Source organism: Cupressus sempervirens, chromosome 4, assembly GCF_028749045.1.
Source record: "Cupressus sempervirens isolate cs-2001-9-10 chromosome 4, ASM2874904v1, whole genome shotgun sequence".
Classification (NCBI taxonomy): domain Eukaryota; kingdom Viridiplantae; phylum Streptophyta; class Pinopsida; order Cupressales; family Cupressaceae; genus Cupressus; species Cupressus sempervirens.
This window is the reverse complement of record NC_143121.1, coordinates 742693634-742710887: the sequence shown is the minus strand read 5'-3', so window position 1 is coordinate 742710887 and position 17254 is coordinate 742693634. Positions and strand designations below refer to the sequence as shown.

At 31.0% G+C, this 17254-nt stretch overlaps 2 pseudogenes; both read right to left on the bottom strand.

The window, feature by feature from the left end:
- Window positions 1-1409: 1409 nt before the first annotated feature.
- Window positions 1410-2400, bottom strand: LOC149563494 (putative disease resistance protein At4g33300; annotated as a pseudogene).
- A 13-nt stretch (window positions 2401-2413) lies between these two features.
- The window catches only part of LOC149563493 (putative disease resistance protein At5g04720), a 36257-nt pseudogene continuing 21416 nt past the window's right edge, over window positions 2414-17254 (bottom strand).

Here is a 17254-nt window from a genome sequence, read left to right as displayed (position 1 = left end):
AAAGTGAGATATCAAACATAGATGAACTTGAATTAATGTTCGATTTGTAAATTTTTCAGAAATTTCATAAAAATATGTTTGAATTCCCTCCAAATTTTGATTACATTTGTTCATGTATTATTCTTTAAATTGTAATCTTTGAAAAAGTTCACGAACCTAAATTGATTTTGTCAATTTACCAAAAAAAAAAAAAAAAAAGATTCTATTGATCCATATCTAATTTGCACTTCTTCCTGGTGAAATTTGTTGTAGTCATCCCATTTAATCGCACACAAAATTGGCAGCTCACTTTCAACATATAATGACATATGCAAAACTAATAATAAAATGATAGGCTGTAAATGCCCCACAAAAATGAGCTGGCAATCTAAAATTTGTAGCAAAATAGGTTGAAATGAATTAGATTCTATTACTATTTATTTACCCCACTTCAATTCTCTAAGAAACTATGAATTGAGGTTAGAAGGATAAAGATAATACTGACTGACTGGGTGCAGATGATATGATGATCTCAAATTTATGATCTCAAATTTTTGGCTATTACTGAAGAAGACTTTCTACAGCCCATACTCCATTAGTCTTTGCAATTTATCTATCATTTAACTCAAATTGATGTGAACTATTTCAAGATGATAAGAATTATCAGCATTCTACCAGATGTGTCAAGTCATTAGTGGTGAATTAAATTGGCTTAAAGCTTTGAATTTTTAGGAAAGTTGATCAAATTTTAAAAACTACTAATTTTGTATAATATATATCCTCCTCTGGTGAGTCCCGTGTTCTTGGCCATCATGCAACAAGGGCTTATAAGTGGATACATGAGAGTTCATTTATTGAAATGAGCAGGGAGAGATAAAACAGAATATGACAGCAAAAATAGGGCAAAACAGAGCATCACAGATCAGCAGGAACAAGACTAAATATAGCAGACATACACACTAAAACCTGTAGTTATATTCAACAAATATACTATCAATTTTATTCAATATATATGTGAGGGAAGGCTGATATATTTATAGATCTATGCAGCCTTCTGGAGAATTCTGTATAAGTTACGGTTGAGAAAACTTCTAGAGTCTTCCTTGTAATTGGATGTTTCCAGATATTCTAATAAATGCCCAGCTACTACTGTACTATTAAATAAATATTATTCTAACATCATTGATACATGTAATTAAGGCTGGCATTTGATAGGATTCATCTTTTTTTTGTGTAAACTAAATAATTTAATAATAGAGGCAACTCAAATCCTTCTAACTTATATTACACATCAACTAAATCTAAAACCCTTTTGCTGGTCTTCGTTTCAAACTCCACTATAAGAATAAACAAATAAAGTTACTCATCATAAAATTACTCATCTCTTGATATTAAACTCTATTATAGAACTAATTACTGAAGCAAAATTATCATTCCAACCACTTCAAGTCGAATTTTTGTTCTGCAATTGTCACTTCAATGTTAGGGCAGATTCCAGACAGTTGTCTCGCCAAATCATCAACACATATCACATGCCACAAAGATGTAAGCCCATCAGCCGATTGAGGAACCCTAATAGGTTTTTGCACTTCCTCATGTCAAGATATTGTAGTTTGTTGAGATTACCCAATTTGGATGGAAGTGTCTCCAAGCATTAACACTCTGAAATATCAAGAAATTTTAGGTTTCCAAAGTTACATATTGACTCAGGCAATTCTTCTAGTGTTGGACAAGCACTTAACGTTAGTCTTACCAAAGATCCTCCAACTTCCCCGATATTTCCAGGTATCTTGTTAAGCTCATGGCAGTTAGTGATAGTTTCTATAGGTAAGCTAAATTACAAATGCTATTAGGCACACATCAGCTAACATTAATCTCTTATAGTGTACTCAACTGTGAACAAACTTCTAGGTCTAATGCCTCATAATCACTTTTGCATAAAAGTAATGATAGTTTTCTAAGATTTCTTTAATGTACATTGTAATCTTCAAGTGGAGGTACAGTCAGTTTTTGAAGCCTACGACTCTTAAACCGAGCCAACCAACTAAAGGCTGACATACCACCAAGTTTACTATTTATGGATTTGAGGTTGATTATGATGAGAACTATCAATTCAGGCATTGTCTACAAAAATCCAGTGAGGAGAACTTCATTTTTAATGAATACTAATACAAGAGCCCGAGCATTTGGAAACTTCAACTTAGGCAATCAATTCTCTTTCTTTGGATCTGTGCGAATAGCAATAATCTTAGTAGCTTTAATAATTTCATGTGAGTGGTTTTTCCAGCTATAGAGTGAGCCTAATCTCAGCCTTTTGTATATGCTTTCAGGTCAATTTTTCCCCACCAAATAAATAGCCAAGTGTCACAAAATATCACGTTGAATCACATATAGCTCACAAGCACTACCTTCATTAATCCCTAAGTGTTATTTGTTTCACTAGTGTCTTGTTATATCCTCTATCAGGAATGCTTTGTTTCTTAAAGGCTTCATAACAAAAGAGGGACAGGGCATCTATCTCTTTGAGTAAAGGCAAATCATAAGTCTCATCAAGCCATCTACAAGTGTCTTTGGCTGTAACTAGTCTTGTAGCCCTTTGCTTCAAAAAACAAATTTTTAAGATTGTTATCTTCCAACCAAAAATCATCTAGCGTGACAGGAATATTTTGTGGCTCATTGCTACCAAGTCATTCATTAATCTGTCTATGACCATCTTGAATGCTCTAAAGATTAGGCACTGGTTGAGACCAAAAACCTCCCCATCCATATGCTCTTAAGAACATTTTGAATATCTAGAGACTAAGAACATTTTGAATATCTAGAGACTATGAAACTTTTTGAAATATTATCTTGTTTCCAAAGTGTTCCTTGACTTGGCAATCCTTGTAAAGAGAAGTTGCCAAAGTTGTTTTGCCACTGCCTCCCATTGCGGTCACTCCCACCTTGTTAAAGTTACAATCAAATCATCATCTTTTCAACTCCTATACTGATCCAAACCCATAGGGTTGTTGGGTAATTCTGGAAGGGATAGTTCTGTAAGGGGTGGTTCTGTAACTGTTACTTCAAGAATGGGTAAGCTTCTCGAAGATGAATGCTAAAAAGATGACCCACTCTTGCTGCAAAATTTTCAATGCAAGAGAAAATACATCTTGAAAATGAGAAAATAATAAGAAAATACACGAATCATAATTTTCCTCTTTCTAGGCTTGCTTTATAGTGTCCAAATTTAGCACATTTAAAGTATTTTACTTTGGATAAATCTCTCTTAAGTTTATCATTTCTTTTATGATCCATCTTCTTTTGCTTCTTCTTACCTTCATAGGAATTTGTGTTGAGAACATGAAGTTCTTCATCTTTAGTTTTCAATTTCCCTCCTTTCTTGAGTTGCCTAGATTCTTCTTGAAGGCAACAAGTCTATTGAAGTCTAGAAGATTGTCTCTAGCACTTACTCCTTGTGAGAATATTTCCCATGAATTTGGTAATCCATCCATTGCCACTAATGTTTGTTTTTTATCATCAATTATGTACCCAATGCTTGTAAGTTCATCTCTTAGACTAGCCACCCTTAAGAAGTATGAATTCATAGATTCACCCTTCCTTATTTTTATATGATTTAGTTGCCTTTTTAGTGAAAGAGTTCTAGTTGCATTATTAACCTCATATGTGATCCATATGTGTTCCTTAACTTGGCGATCCATGTCTAGCCAATCAATTGGTTTTTTATCCCAAAGAACACCACTATTATCTTTCCCACTAGACTAGTTTGGTCCACAATAATTACCATATCGAGGAAAAATATGAGAAAGAAAAGCCCCAGGACCTGTGTGCCAAGGTATACTGGCCATGTAAGGGGTGAATTTAGGAACAGTACATCCAGATTCCAATGTTTCAAATTCAAGCTTATTTGTTTCAGCATTTTTAGCTTGTTTAACATTCCATGGAAGTTATATTTGCTGGACATTTTCCCAAACTCTCAACAGATCCTGTAGAGGCTTATTGTTCTCTGTCATTCCATTTTTTTCTACTCCAGAGTTTCTCGCAGTTCCATTTTGACTTATCTGTCAAAAAAAACATTCCAAACACCAAACCTGTCATTCAGAGGCTCCATAGTCTCTAATTTTTCTTTATTGGTAACATTTTCTAATTCAGAGATGACTCCTCTTTCCCTTCAATAAATTTACCAAAAATTTCCCAAACACCAATTCTACCTTCGGAAGACCTGTCTAGAAGTGGCTTGCTACTCCCTATTTTTCTATTATTGTAATTTGGTTTTAAAAGCTTCACTCTGTGAGTGTCATCTTTCTGCCAAAAAAGTTCCCAAACACAAAAGCTATCTTTTAGAGACCTACCATTAAGAGACTTTCTGTTCTCTGAGTTTCTGTCATTTCTCTTCTTTTCTAATCCACGGATAGTTGCTCCTTCAGTTTGATTTATCCAGGGCAAAACCACCCAGTGAGACCTAACTTTTTGGCTCGTTTTCTATTTTTGAAGCATTTTTATTATTATAGGATTAAGGGGTACTCAATGTTTCAGTTTGACTTATTGACTGGAATAGATCCCAAATATTTAACTTGTCAAACCAAGACTTAACACTTCTAAACTTATTGTTCTCTATTGTTCTGGCATTGTTCTAATTTTCAAATCTGTGGATTCTTGCTATGTCAGCTTGATTTATCCCCCAAAAAGGAAACAAAACCTGTTGGTTCTTGTTAGCTACTCTTCCAATAGAGTCACTTTTGTTGGTACTGGAGATGCTCACCACTTCTTTTTTATTTATCCACCAAAGAGCATCTCTAAAACCGAGCTTGAAGGTCTGACGTCTATTCTGTTGATGTTTCCCGATCTCTAATTTTCCATTATAGTTAATGCTATTGTTTCTTGGTCTAAGGATGCTTGTGTCTACAAAAGGACTTACCATCCAAGACAGTGACCAAACATCAAGTCCCTCCTCTTTCATACAATTATTAGTCTCTAGTTTTCTAAAATTTCCATGTTGTTCTAGCCTAGGCTTAATAGCTTTTCCAAATTCTCGTTTCTGCCATAACAATTTCTAGGGAAGATGTCAGTCACTGAATCCCTATTTGGGATGCTTACTAGGATCATTGTTTTTAACGTACCACAAAATTTTGGCTTAGGAATGACAACTTTCTTAAATTGACATCTGAACCAAAATTGTTCCCAGATGCCAAACTCTAACTCAAGAGACTTACAGCTATCTCCATTTTCATTTAAGTTGTTTGATGACCTAAGGCTATTGACTGTCTCGATTTCAGCATCCTGCTTTGGTTTTGATACAAATTTTAGGAGCCAAAGGTTCTAAATTAAATCAAGATTCATTGAATTGGTAAAAGATCTCTATAGAGTGAACTTTGTATTAAATAGCGCCATGTATCTAGCAAGAAGAATATCCTTCTAGATGCTAGTACAAAAATGATCAGAACTGGATATACAAAAATTTCATGCAAGGATCCGTCTGTCTCCAAAAATCATATTCACTAAGTCTACAAAGGAAAAATACCACAGATAATATTGACTCCAGAACAATCTGACAGAATATTTTTGATTTGATGTACTTCAATACATAAGTAAACATCATCCTTGCCTCAGCACCTCTGCAGCACAAAAACCCTATCAAATCTTTTACTCGAAGTTACAAAACAAATCCGCAAAATCATTTTAGACTAAAGAGTTTAAAATAGATGTCACTGAATTGCCAATGTTATGCATTGAACTACAACAAACATCTTTGCGCCCAAGAGTTCATTCTATTTAATGATCAAAATAGCTATGTTTGTCAAATATTGAATTAGATTTTAGACAACTCCTAACAAACACCATCTTACTCATCCACAATTCAAACTAAATCCAAGAACAAAAACTTAACAAGAGGAAGCGTAATGCTTCACTTGAAACCAAGATCATGGAAATCATTATTACAAATCGTCTTCAAAAATACAAAAGAATATGCAACACCTAAGCCCATATTTCAACTCCACTAAAAAAAGGCTCCCTTGCAAAATTATTTTTTTCTGAAATTTAAACATATATCCTCAAAGAAATAAGAGAAGTCTTGGAGTAAGATATTTGAGATTCCCAAAGGTAAACATTTTGGTACATTTATCTAATTTCCAAATTCTGAAATTGAATGAATTATACATTGGATGTAGTATGTCCAAAATGTAGCACCATTGTTCAAATTTAGACTTAGAAATGACAATGATTCATTAGACCAGATTTTTCCAGGAACGTGAACAGAGATTGCTCTTCTTAATTGAACAAATCAATTTTGACAATTAAATCTTTGAGATTTTTAGATATCATTTTGGGACTTTGATAACTTCAAGACTGTAATTTAAGAATGGGCCTAGAAGTTAATCTAAGATGTTGAAAAGAAAATAGAGAATGTACTAAAACATGCAGCACTGAATATTTCAATTTTATCCTAAAAAAATAAAGCTTACAAACAAAAAACAAAGTTTAAAAAAAAAAGAGAAAACACATTCCTTATAATAGTATAAACAAACATTTCCATAAAACTAAAGCTGAAGACATCATTCTTGATCAAATAAAACAATTCTTGTTATTAAACTTTTAAAATCTATATTCTTTATCTGATCAAGAATGCTGGCTTTTGCTTTAAACAACACCTCTAAGCTATGCCAACATTCTTGATCAAATAAAGAATATAGATTTTAAAAGTTTAATAACAAGAATTGTTTTATTTGATCAAGAATGATGTCGATAAGTAGGAGATAATTTCCACAGCAAGTCAAATTGTGATATTGCTATGAGGATTTAATTGTGTGAATTTTTCTTGATCAAACAGTTAAATCTTGATAGCAATATTAGAAGAATGATGTCTTTAGCTTTAGTTTTATGGAAATGTTTGTTTACACTAATATAAGGAATGCATTTTCTCTTTTTTTAAACATTGATTTTTGTTTGTAAGTTTTATTTTTTAGGATAAAATTGAAATATTCAGGGCAATGGCTAAATCATAAACTAAACTGTAATGTGTTATGAATGTAGATGTCTAACATACCATGCTAATGTCATATGACATCTGCAATGATGTGAATGTGACGTTTCCAATACTGCAAGGACATTAATTTTGTGCCATTCCCATGGTATTTAAAAAATAATAAAGGTAATTTTAAAAGATAGTTATAGATTATTTTTTATAAAATGATATATTGCGTTCTTACTTTTTTACTTTTTAAAAATGAGATCAAACAATATATGAGATCTTAGAATTGTTTCTTGGATTATAAGATTGAAAATTGAATAGTTCAAAAGAAAGAAAAATACTTGCATAATTCAATTTACAATCTTTTTTATTTTATATATAGAGAGATAAAAAAGAAGGAGATATCGAAAGTTCAGAATAGGAGGCCCAACCTCGTCAAAATATTCCATGGAAAGAGTTCATATACAAAGATCATCAAAGAGATAATGGGTGAAGCTAATGAAGAACATCCTTGAAAGTGTCAACCCAAGTGGTCTAGCCTAAAGGCCTTCCATCCGAACGATGTTCTTTCCATCCTAGATTTGTGATACCACATCCATGTTCAACTTGGTCTTCTTCTTGATTTCCTACTTGAGGCTATAGTTAACTTCCACAAGAATACATATAGTTATTTTGGCACGTTAAACTTGATTACTTATTTTATTAATAAGTTTTATTTTTTAAATATTATTAAGATTAATGTGTTTGGTAGGTATTGTTTTAATCAATAAATAAATACGATTAACAACAATTATATGTATTATAAGATTTTTTAATATTATTAAGATTAATATATTTGGTAGGCAATTAGTTAATTAATATAAATAATATTATTTTATTAATTATAAAAATAAAATTGTATTTGAAATTACAACTTAATAAATAAATTTCGTATATTTGTTAATAACAATTGAAATGAATTATTAAGATATCAAAGTAATAATTTTTATTGATTTCTACAATGTTATTTTAAAATAAATATAATATTGGTGATGTCTAATATATAATAGTGTTAAATTTTTAAATAGATCTTTTATTAAAATAAGTAAATAAGTAATAGTATTAAAAATTAAATTATATTTGAAGTTTAAAATTAATAAATTTTTAACTAATGAACTTAACTAAAAATAGAGAATATATATATTTATATATTAATATTATTCAGATTAATATATTTGATAGGTTATTTTTTTATTAATGTTAATAATATTGATTTATTATTTGAAAAATTAAACAATATTTGAAGTTCAATAGGTATGTATATATTATTTTATAGATACTGTTAATATTTATAGATAATAGATGTTTTTAATAATACCTTGTTTACTTATTGATTAAAAATTATTTGCCAAACATATTAATCTTGATAATATATAATTTTTAAATTATGTTTGAAGTTTAAATTTGATAAGTAAATTTTACATATTTGTTAATAATAATTGAAATGAATTCTTAACATATTAAAATAATAATTAAAAATTGTGATTTTTAAATTATTATTTTAAAATAAATATAATATTAATGATGTCTAATATTATATAATAGTACAAAAATATTAAGTTAGATTTTAAATTATTAAAATTTAATAATAATATCTATAAATTATAATTGAAATAAAATACTAATTCTTATTAATATTTAAATAGATATATACATCTTTAAATTAGTTGTTAAAACATTGTTTGAAATTTATTTTTAAAAATTAGAATGTTATTTTTTTCAATAACGTGTAGTAATCTTTGGTTTTATCACTTTATGTAGGAAAATATAGAATATTACACTTTCAATGGGATGTCTTCGTATGTCACATTCATTAGATGTCGTATAGCGTTGGCATGGTATGTTAGACATCTACATGCATAACCACATTACAGTTTAGTTTATGATTTAGCCATTGCCCTCCTGTGTTGGGGTTGAACATTTTGTTATTTCTCGAAGACATATTAGATATGTCATCTTATCTGCTGAGCTGGATGTCTATGCTTTGTGAGCACAATGATTGACATAACTAGGTGGCTCTTAATACTGTCAACAATTTGTTCTTTAATGGTTGTAGTTGCTTTTGCAACACTTGACTCTTTGCCTTCCACCACATAACCTTTTGGTTCAAGGATATCTTCTCATTATATACCCTCAGTAAGAAAAAGAGCATATATATGGCATATCATGGTACAACGTGAGTATTGGACATACACACGATCTAAAATTAATAATAGCACCATTGTTTTTGTTTCACCATATCATGATTTTGGTGTAATGAACACTTTTAGCACCCACCTGAGCATAAGGAAGAGGAAATATTTGATCCTTTAACACCTCCATATGTTAAACAGTGAGTATTTCAATTGATTGTGTTTCATAGTTTTTAATAGATGTGATTTTTTAACGGGATTTGACATTTTTATTTAATGCAAAGGTCTATTTTTTTGAAATAAATTGCACAATCATCTGTATCCTTTTTTCTGAGAAGTTAGCACAAGAAACAATACTTATGTGTGGCCAAAGTGCTCCAAATTATATTTTATAAGAATCTATCACTACAATAATTTAGAGAAGTGTAATTGACATGAAAAATAATTTTAAAATGCTTGAATAGAAGAATTGAAAATTGTTGAATTGTTATTGATAAAGATTTATGTTATTATTTTTCATAATAACTAAAATTTGTATTCTTTGAGAAGAGTGTATCATGTTATAGTGACCGTGATCATGGTAGATCTAATGTTGGGAAGACAACTTTGTCAATTTTTTGCATTATTCTTTAAAGGGTACTAGCTCAATGGAAGAGCACTTGCTTTATAAGTAGGAGGATGGTGATTCAATTCCATCGTGCCCCAATATGACTAAATTAATGATTAAAAAAACTATCAAATAAACTACCAACTATACTACCATATATACTACCCAAGAAACTACCAAATTTATTACCACATCATCTACCAAATCAATGACCAAATATACTACCAAATTAACTACCAAATCAACTACCATACATATTACCAAAAAAATTACCAAATAAACTATCAACTAACAACAATAAATGACTAAATCAATGACCTAATCAATGATAAAATACTTTAGTCATAAATTTGGTTGAGAGATAAATGTCTGGCAATAAACTACCATTGGTCACGTGATCAAAATTAGTCACATATCTACAATTTTGAGTAGTTTATTTAGTAATATATTGTTGTTTTTGTACTAGTGGGTGCAATAACAACATAAACATGTCCTATAAGATAAGATAAAGTATAGAAACACTTTAATCACATGAGTGTACATATGGAAATTATATAAATTGAAGCATGAGATCACAAAAAAATCTAATTAAATTGTGCATACTAGGTTCCATGAGCTTTTGAATACGATCATAGTCTTCTAATGCAAAAGTAACATTCTGGCCTTCATTTACTATATCATCTTCAAAATGTGTGTCAGCAGGTGCTAATGATCTTTGCTGCCAATCTTCAACCCATTCTGTATTCTCACATTCTTCCCATTCACCTGCAAGACAAAATTGACAAAAACAAGCAAGCTCCCTAGTCCATATAGTCCAAGTGTTAGAATTTGAACTCCTAAATGAATTCCATTTAGCTAACCCACTAATTGTATCATAGTCATATCTTGAAGGGATATTATTTTCTTCAACTAGGTAGAAGAAATGTTTGATTGTAGAGTTCTAACTTGATCCTGTGTATAAATATTTGTTACACCATTCGACAATCTCATGTGCATTTTTGAATTTAGCTTTTTCCTCAAATTTTAATTGCTCTCTACTAAGGGCTCTCTTCACGCATTCACTAGCACCATCATGTTCTCCTTTACCATGTCCAGCCTCAAAAAAACTCTACACATGTTGGATGTTAGTTTGCCTATGTGTCCTACTCAACCAATAGAATATTCTAGCATTCTTGAATTGTCCTGTACAATTATCTAACCATATCCAATGTTGTGTCATTTGATTTTTTCTCTCTTTCAAATTATCATAAAAGATCTTGGAACAATATTGGACAAACTCAGATGAATGGAGTTTATTATCACTTAAATAAAAATGGTACTCTCTCAATATTTTTCGATCCTCCTCTGTACTATCAGGTGCATGCTTATAAACTATATTAACATAAATTGTTACTTGCACTAAATTGTAATTTGTGGTTGTACCTCTTCTTGCGGTGCAAGCATGTAGTTCTTTGCAAAGTCAACAACTGAAAGTATAGTACCAATTGGAAATGTATTCTTACATATGCGAAATTGTTCATCAAGCCATCTAAAATATTGAGAGTGTTTAACATATTTTGGTATGATCACACTCTTAAACTCATCCATAAATGCATGACAACTAACTTTATCTATAACTAGATCACACCTTCTTCTAATCTTCCCATCCTTAAATGGATATTCAATAGTTTTGAATCTTTTTACCTCAACTAATTGTTGTCCAAAAGTAGTCAAATCATTTTCATGCAAACATTCATCTAACAAAGAAAGATTGCCACATACATCACATGTACTAGAGAGACATGCATTGAAAAGAAAGTATTGATCATTAGGTGGCTTACAAAATAAACCTGATATGAAATCTTTTATAGTTTGAAGTGGTATTTTTATACCACATTTTTGAAACATTTCTTTACTATGCATGGTACCATGTATAGATTGAAATACATCATAATGGTAACGAAATTGAATATGAGTTTTACAACAACATGTGATTCTTTCCTTGTTAATCCTTACATACCATGGTTTACACTTTTCAAAAGATCTTTGACTAATGGTAATATTTAATACCTTACCATCTACAATTTTTTTAAACAATTTAGTTTGAGTCATGTCCAAAAGGTGTTTAGGATGTCGATCACGTATTTTTGATCCAATTTTCAATTTAAGAACATCTCTTGAATTAGGTGATACTCTTGTATTATCATGCCAAAAAAATTCAATCAAACTTTTGACTTCACTAGTAAGTCTCATATCACATCTTGGGAGTCTACCACTAGAAGTCCATAAAATATTTGTTGGATCACATTCAAAGTTAACCCTTCTCTTTACAGCTCTTTCTAAAGTCTTATGATTCACATTAAGATATCCACTTATGTTGCTAATCAATCTTTTGTCAGATGTTGATTTGTTAACTAAAGCTGTTGTTATTGCTCATTGTGTTGCATTCTTATCTTTAGACCGACTTCTCTTTCTGATAACATCAAAGGCACTAGCAACAGTGGATACAACTTGTTTTAAAGACTCATTTTTATTCTTGGGTTTTGCATACATTCCCAATCTTCTCATTACTTTTTACATTTTAGATATTTTAATTAGTTGCAACATTAGCTGACATTGAAACCCAATTTTTTTATTATAAAAAAAAATGCCTATACTATCTATTAGCTTGTGTCCTAATTTATCTCCATGAAACCAATCCATTAAGATTATCTAACACATCATTAGGAATATGAAAATTATGTTCAAACACTTTACTATCATTCTGACATATTTGTTCAGTAGTTGGTGTTTCTATGTCTACATTCATGCAATTTTTATTTTTGGACACTTTACTATTTTCACTGTTATTTGAGATTTGAATATCATTTTCAAAATTTCTTAGTATTTCTTTCGGGGCATGCATTTCAATTGGAATTTTTTGTGCATGATCGTTTGACAATTGTTTCTCATGAAGAAAATCTAAATTGTTTAAATCGTAACCTGCTTCTAAAAAATCACCAATTTCATCACGAGAGAAAATTTGAGGGTTTGGAGACACACCTGTATTGAATGCATGATTAGAATGTGCACCTAAATTTTCTTGTATGGGGTTCTCTTCTTTGACCTTTTCATCCATCATGGTATCTTCAATGTCTTTCTCCTTTGAAATATTTTTCAAGTCTCTAATTCTCTGTCTTCTCTCTCATTGACGTCGTGTTTCATCCTCTTTATTTGCTGCAATCTCCTCATCTATCAGAACTTATGCTTTCTTCTTTCTTCATTGTTTTGATCTCATGTTTGCACCAATTTTGAATTTGAATCAGTAGCTTGCAAATTGTTTAAGAGGACAAAAAAATAGAATAAGCATGACAGAATTCGTTGTTGCAGATCGAAACTATTATTCAATCATTTCAATCATTGAAACTCGGTCTGTGGGGCAGCTATTTGGGGCCCAACGGTAGAAACAAGTACCCAATTGCTTAAAAATCGGGTACCCATTTATAAATCAGGGACCCAATTTTTAAACAATTGGGTACAATGGTTGAAAGCAATCGAGCACCCGATTTTTGAATTACAAATCAGGCGCCCGATTCTTGAGACATGAGCGGGAATTTGGTATGGCTCCCAAATTTTGCATGGGGTTTTGCCTTGGGGAAAGGCATGGCATAGGCTTGGTCCCACCAAGCCATGCCTTTATGATCTATTTTTTTCTAAGGCATTTAATCGACAATTTCTGGTATTGTCGTAATTTTTTCATAGTCGTCCCCATTGAATTTTTTGATGAGACAAAAACCCATTATAGGTCTTATTGTTCTAATTCCAAAACTGTAAATTTTATAGTGTTATTAGTTTATTTTTTATTTTTCCATTATTTATTAATCAAAACTATCTCTTGAATGTTAAAAAGTGACATTCACTAAAACTTTAATAACTTTTTTATTTTATAATTTTTCTTAAATTAATTTATGTCATCAATCTACATACAATTCTTTTGATGTTAAATTTTTTTTTTTTGAAAAAAGTGATATTTTGATCAAATTATGTGGTTCGTACATGAGAGGTTTTAAAATTTACCTTTATAGTCAATTAATAATTAATAATAAAAAAAAAATTCAATAAAAAATTAAGAAAAAATATTGTCATCAATCTTAGGTGTATCAGGTAACTCCCTTTAAAAGGATTTGTGAAAATTCATTTATTTGTGTCAAATTATGGTGTCCGTACATGAGCATGGTATGGTCATGTGGTTTTTAAAGATCCATACCAAAATAATAATCGATCATATGGGTACACAAATAAATTACATATTCTAAAACTAAATTCCGAACACTAAAAGTTTTATTTCTATAGTTATTTTATATTCAACCTCTAAATACCTCAAATTTTAACATCAATTGACAAAAAATTTCAAAAACAAGAAAAACATTTTCACTTTTTGGCCAAAAGTGAAACCCAACTTCTTGCACTGACCCAATGTCATAAGTCTAATAATTTCATGCATCAAATAAATGTCATACATCAAATACAAAATGTCATATATAAATCAAATGTATATCAAATATGTCCACTGCCATAAAATCCAACATATATGTCCACTCATGCCTATACATGTATGTCTATCAACTATATCTTCTCCTTCCCATGAGGGGAAGGAAATAGATCTCTAGAGGTCTTCGATCGTCATGTGGAGGGAGACAATGGCGATGATGGGGTCTTCCTCACATGCTCGCTCATCCTCTTGTTGAGGCTCTTCTCTAACTCGAGCTAATACAAACAAAATAGATATGAATCTATAATTATTATATATTGAAATCAAATATATGTACAATCAAAATTAATTATTTTCTTACCGCCATCATACAGTCACTATGCAAGTCCACCTTGAAGGCTCGTGGATGATCGAGTGTGACAAGACCCTACAACAATTGAATCAATATAATCACTTATAAATAACATTAGAAATTTTGATACTAACTATTATAAACAACAACTAAAACAAAGAAAATTCTTTCATACCTCAGTCAATAGTTGTGAACTAGCCATAGCTACAGCCACTCCACGATTGACAGACTATCAAAGATGAGGAGGAGTCTCAGATGCCAAGAGTTGCATGTCATACAATACACATTAAATGTAACATGAAACATGAAACAAATATAATCAAATGAATTGAATTAACATGAAACAAATGTACCTCTACGAAGCTCGTGTCACTTCTAGGCTCGGAGTCTGTAGTGAATGTCAATGGTCCTGTAAAGAACTAATGCACATGCATAAATTTTTTTGTCAATCCTTCATATGATTACTTAATAAATACATGTATTCATTTAAATGATTAAATTGATACATACCTCTGGACTCATCGACGAAAAAAAAAATTGGGCCAAGCGATCGCTACTAGGGCCACCAACACTCTAACCCTGAACTTTGAACAATGTCAATACATGTTAATTAATTAGTCATTCACTATACATATGAAATGTGAACAAATTAGTTTATTATAATTGTAATTTACCTTTGTGTCAATGCCAAATGTCTCATTTAGGAACTGATCAGTCACTAGCCCATCATCTGCACCATCTTCAACATGATTGCCAAATGTGCATAAGTATCGACATTATGTGCACATGTGACTGTGATGTGCCAGAAGGCTCTTCCTCAACTAATGGACTTGTGCAATGAATGAGGGTCTGCATGAAAGCGTTAATAGTCCCTAGAGTGTTGGCCTCTACATGTTCCTTCACAACTGAAGGAATAGTCACATGCTCACCCTATGGCTTGACCACAGGTGCCCTAACTACATTAGGGTCATGACATGCCCCCGACCTCTCAAATGATGACCCCCCACCTCTACCCTGAGAGTCTAATATATCAAAGTAATTGGGGATATCCCCAAGGAAAAACTCACAATACAATTTTCTTAAGAAATACATTGGGACCTCATGATTATTGCAAGGAGGGGCATCAAAAACCATCCACCATCTATCCCAAAAATTATTTCTAATACCATCGTGTATGCACCAATGGATGGGGAACTGTTTAGTACCCTCTATAATAGTAGCTTGTTCACTAGGCTTTCTAAATAATGCACAAATCCTACCTTTTGGTATAACTTTTTTTTAACATCTTGATATGATCATTTATTTGCATAATATCTTTTTTTTTTATCCATCTGATCTGTAAACTCCTTATTATGAATCACTTAGAATTTGAAGAGTCACTAGGATACAAATATAATAGAAAGATCATAACTGACGTTTCTTGTGCACTAAGCAAATAATACCTAGAAATGTGAAAAATAACTAAGTAGAAAAAACATGCATCAAAAAGAACAAGAGACAAAAAATTTGATTTCGAAGTTCACCAGAATTCTAGTTACATCTTCAAATTTGCAAACTCGCAAGATCGATGCCATTATTATGATGCAAAACTCATACATCACCATGGTCTTCCATGGAGTTACAATCTGCTTCTTGCTTCCACATTGGGATGACAGGAACTTGCTAGCAACATGTTCATGCATAGCTTCTTCGCAACTTTTTACAATGCTAAGCAATAAAACTACAACTCTCTCACAATGGGCATTAAGCCTTTATAAAAATAACTTTAAAAGTCATGAAAACTCTCTCAAGGAACTCACCAAGTTTTTATCTCTCAAGAGACCACTTAGCTTACTTACAAGAAAAACTCTCATTTCCCCAAAACTCTTTATCAAGAGTAAAATAAATTTCCAAGAATTTAAGAAATAAGAATACTCTCTCTTCTTACAAGAATTTTCTCCTTAGAGTTTTCTACTCTTTAGGCTTGTCTTTCAAAGGAAAATAATTCCCCTTTTATACTTGATATTGGCTATATTTGGCTTAAAACCATATAACCAATATAATTACTATTTTTCTTATTTAAAATAACCAAATAACCCAAATCTCCCAATTTTATTACTTTTCTTGAAAATAATGGCCCTTATAATTTTCGGCTTACAATATAATGTCCAAAAAATATGGGAACTTGTTCAAAATTATATCCAAATAAATAACCTCCCTTTTTGGCTTTTATAATTTGAAGACGTACAAAATAAACCAACCCCTTAACAAATAACAATATGTATCCCTATTTTATAAAAATAACAATCATAATAATATATGGTTCATATTAACCACATATTATATTCAGGATACGTTATTTTAAAACTTGTTATATTATTAAGAGCATGAAATGAGGAAGATGGCATCATGATGATGTCATCAAAACTTGTATTTTTCCTCTAATTTTCAAATGACCATAACTTTCACATATGAACTCTATTTTTAATGAGATGAACACCATTAGAAAGCCCTCAATGAGATCTTTAATTTGAAACACATTGTTGACCACTTTGGAGATGGTCAAATTTCACCTTTTTAGTCAACCTATTTAACCAAACATATCTTGAGCAAACAGACTCCTTTTGATGCACTTTAAATTGTTTCAAGATTGTTTTGTCATGCTTTATACATTGATGCAAATTTTGGGAGATTTTGAGTGGGCTGAATTTTTGGGGTCTTCAAAATCCACCTAGATCACCCTCTTAAC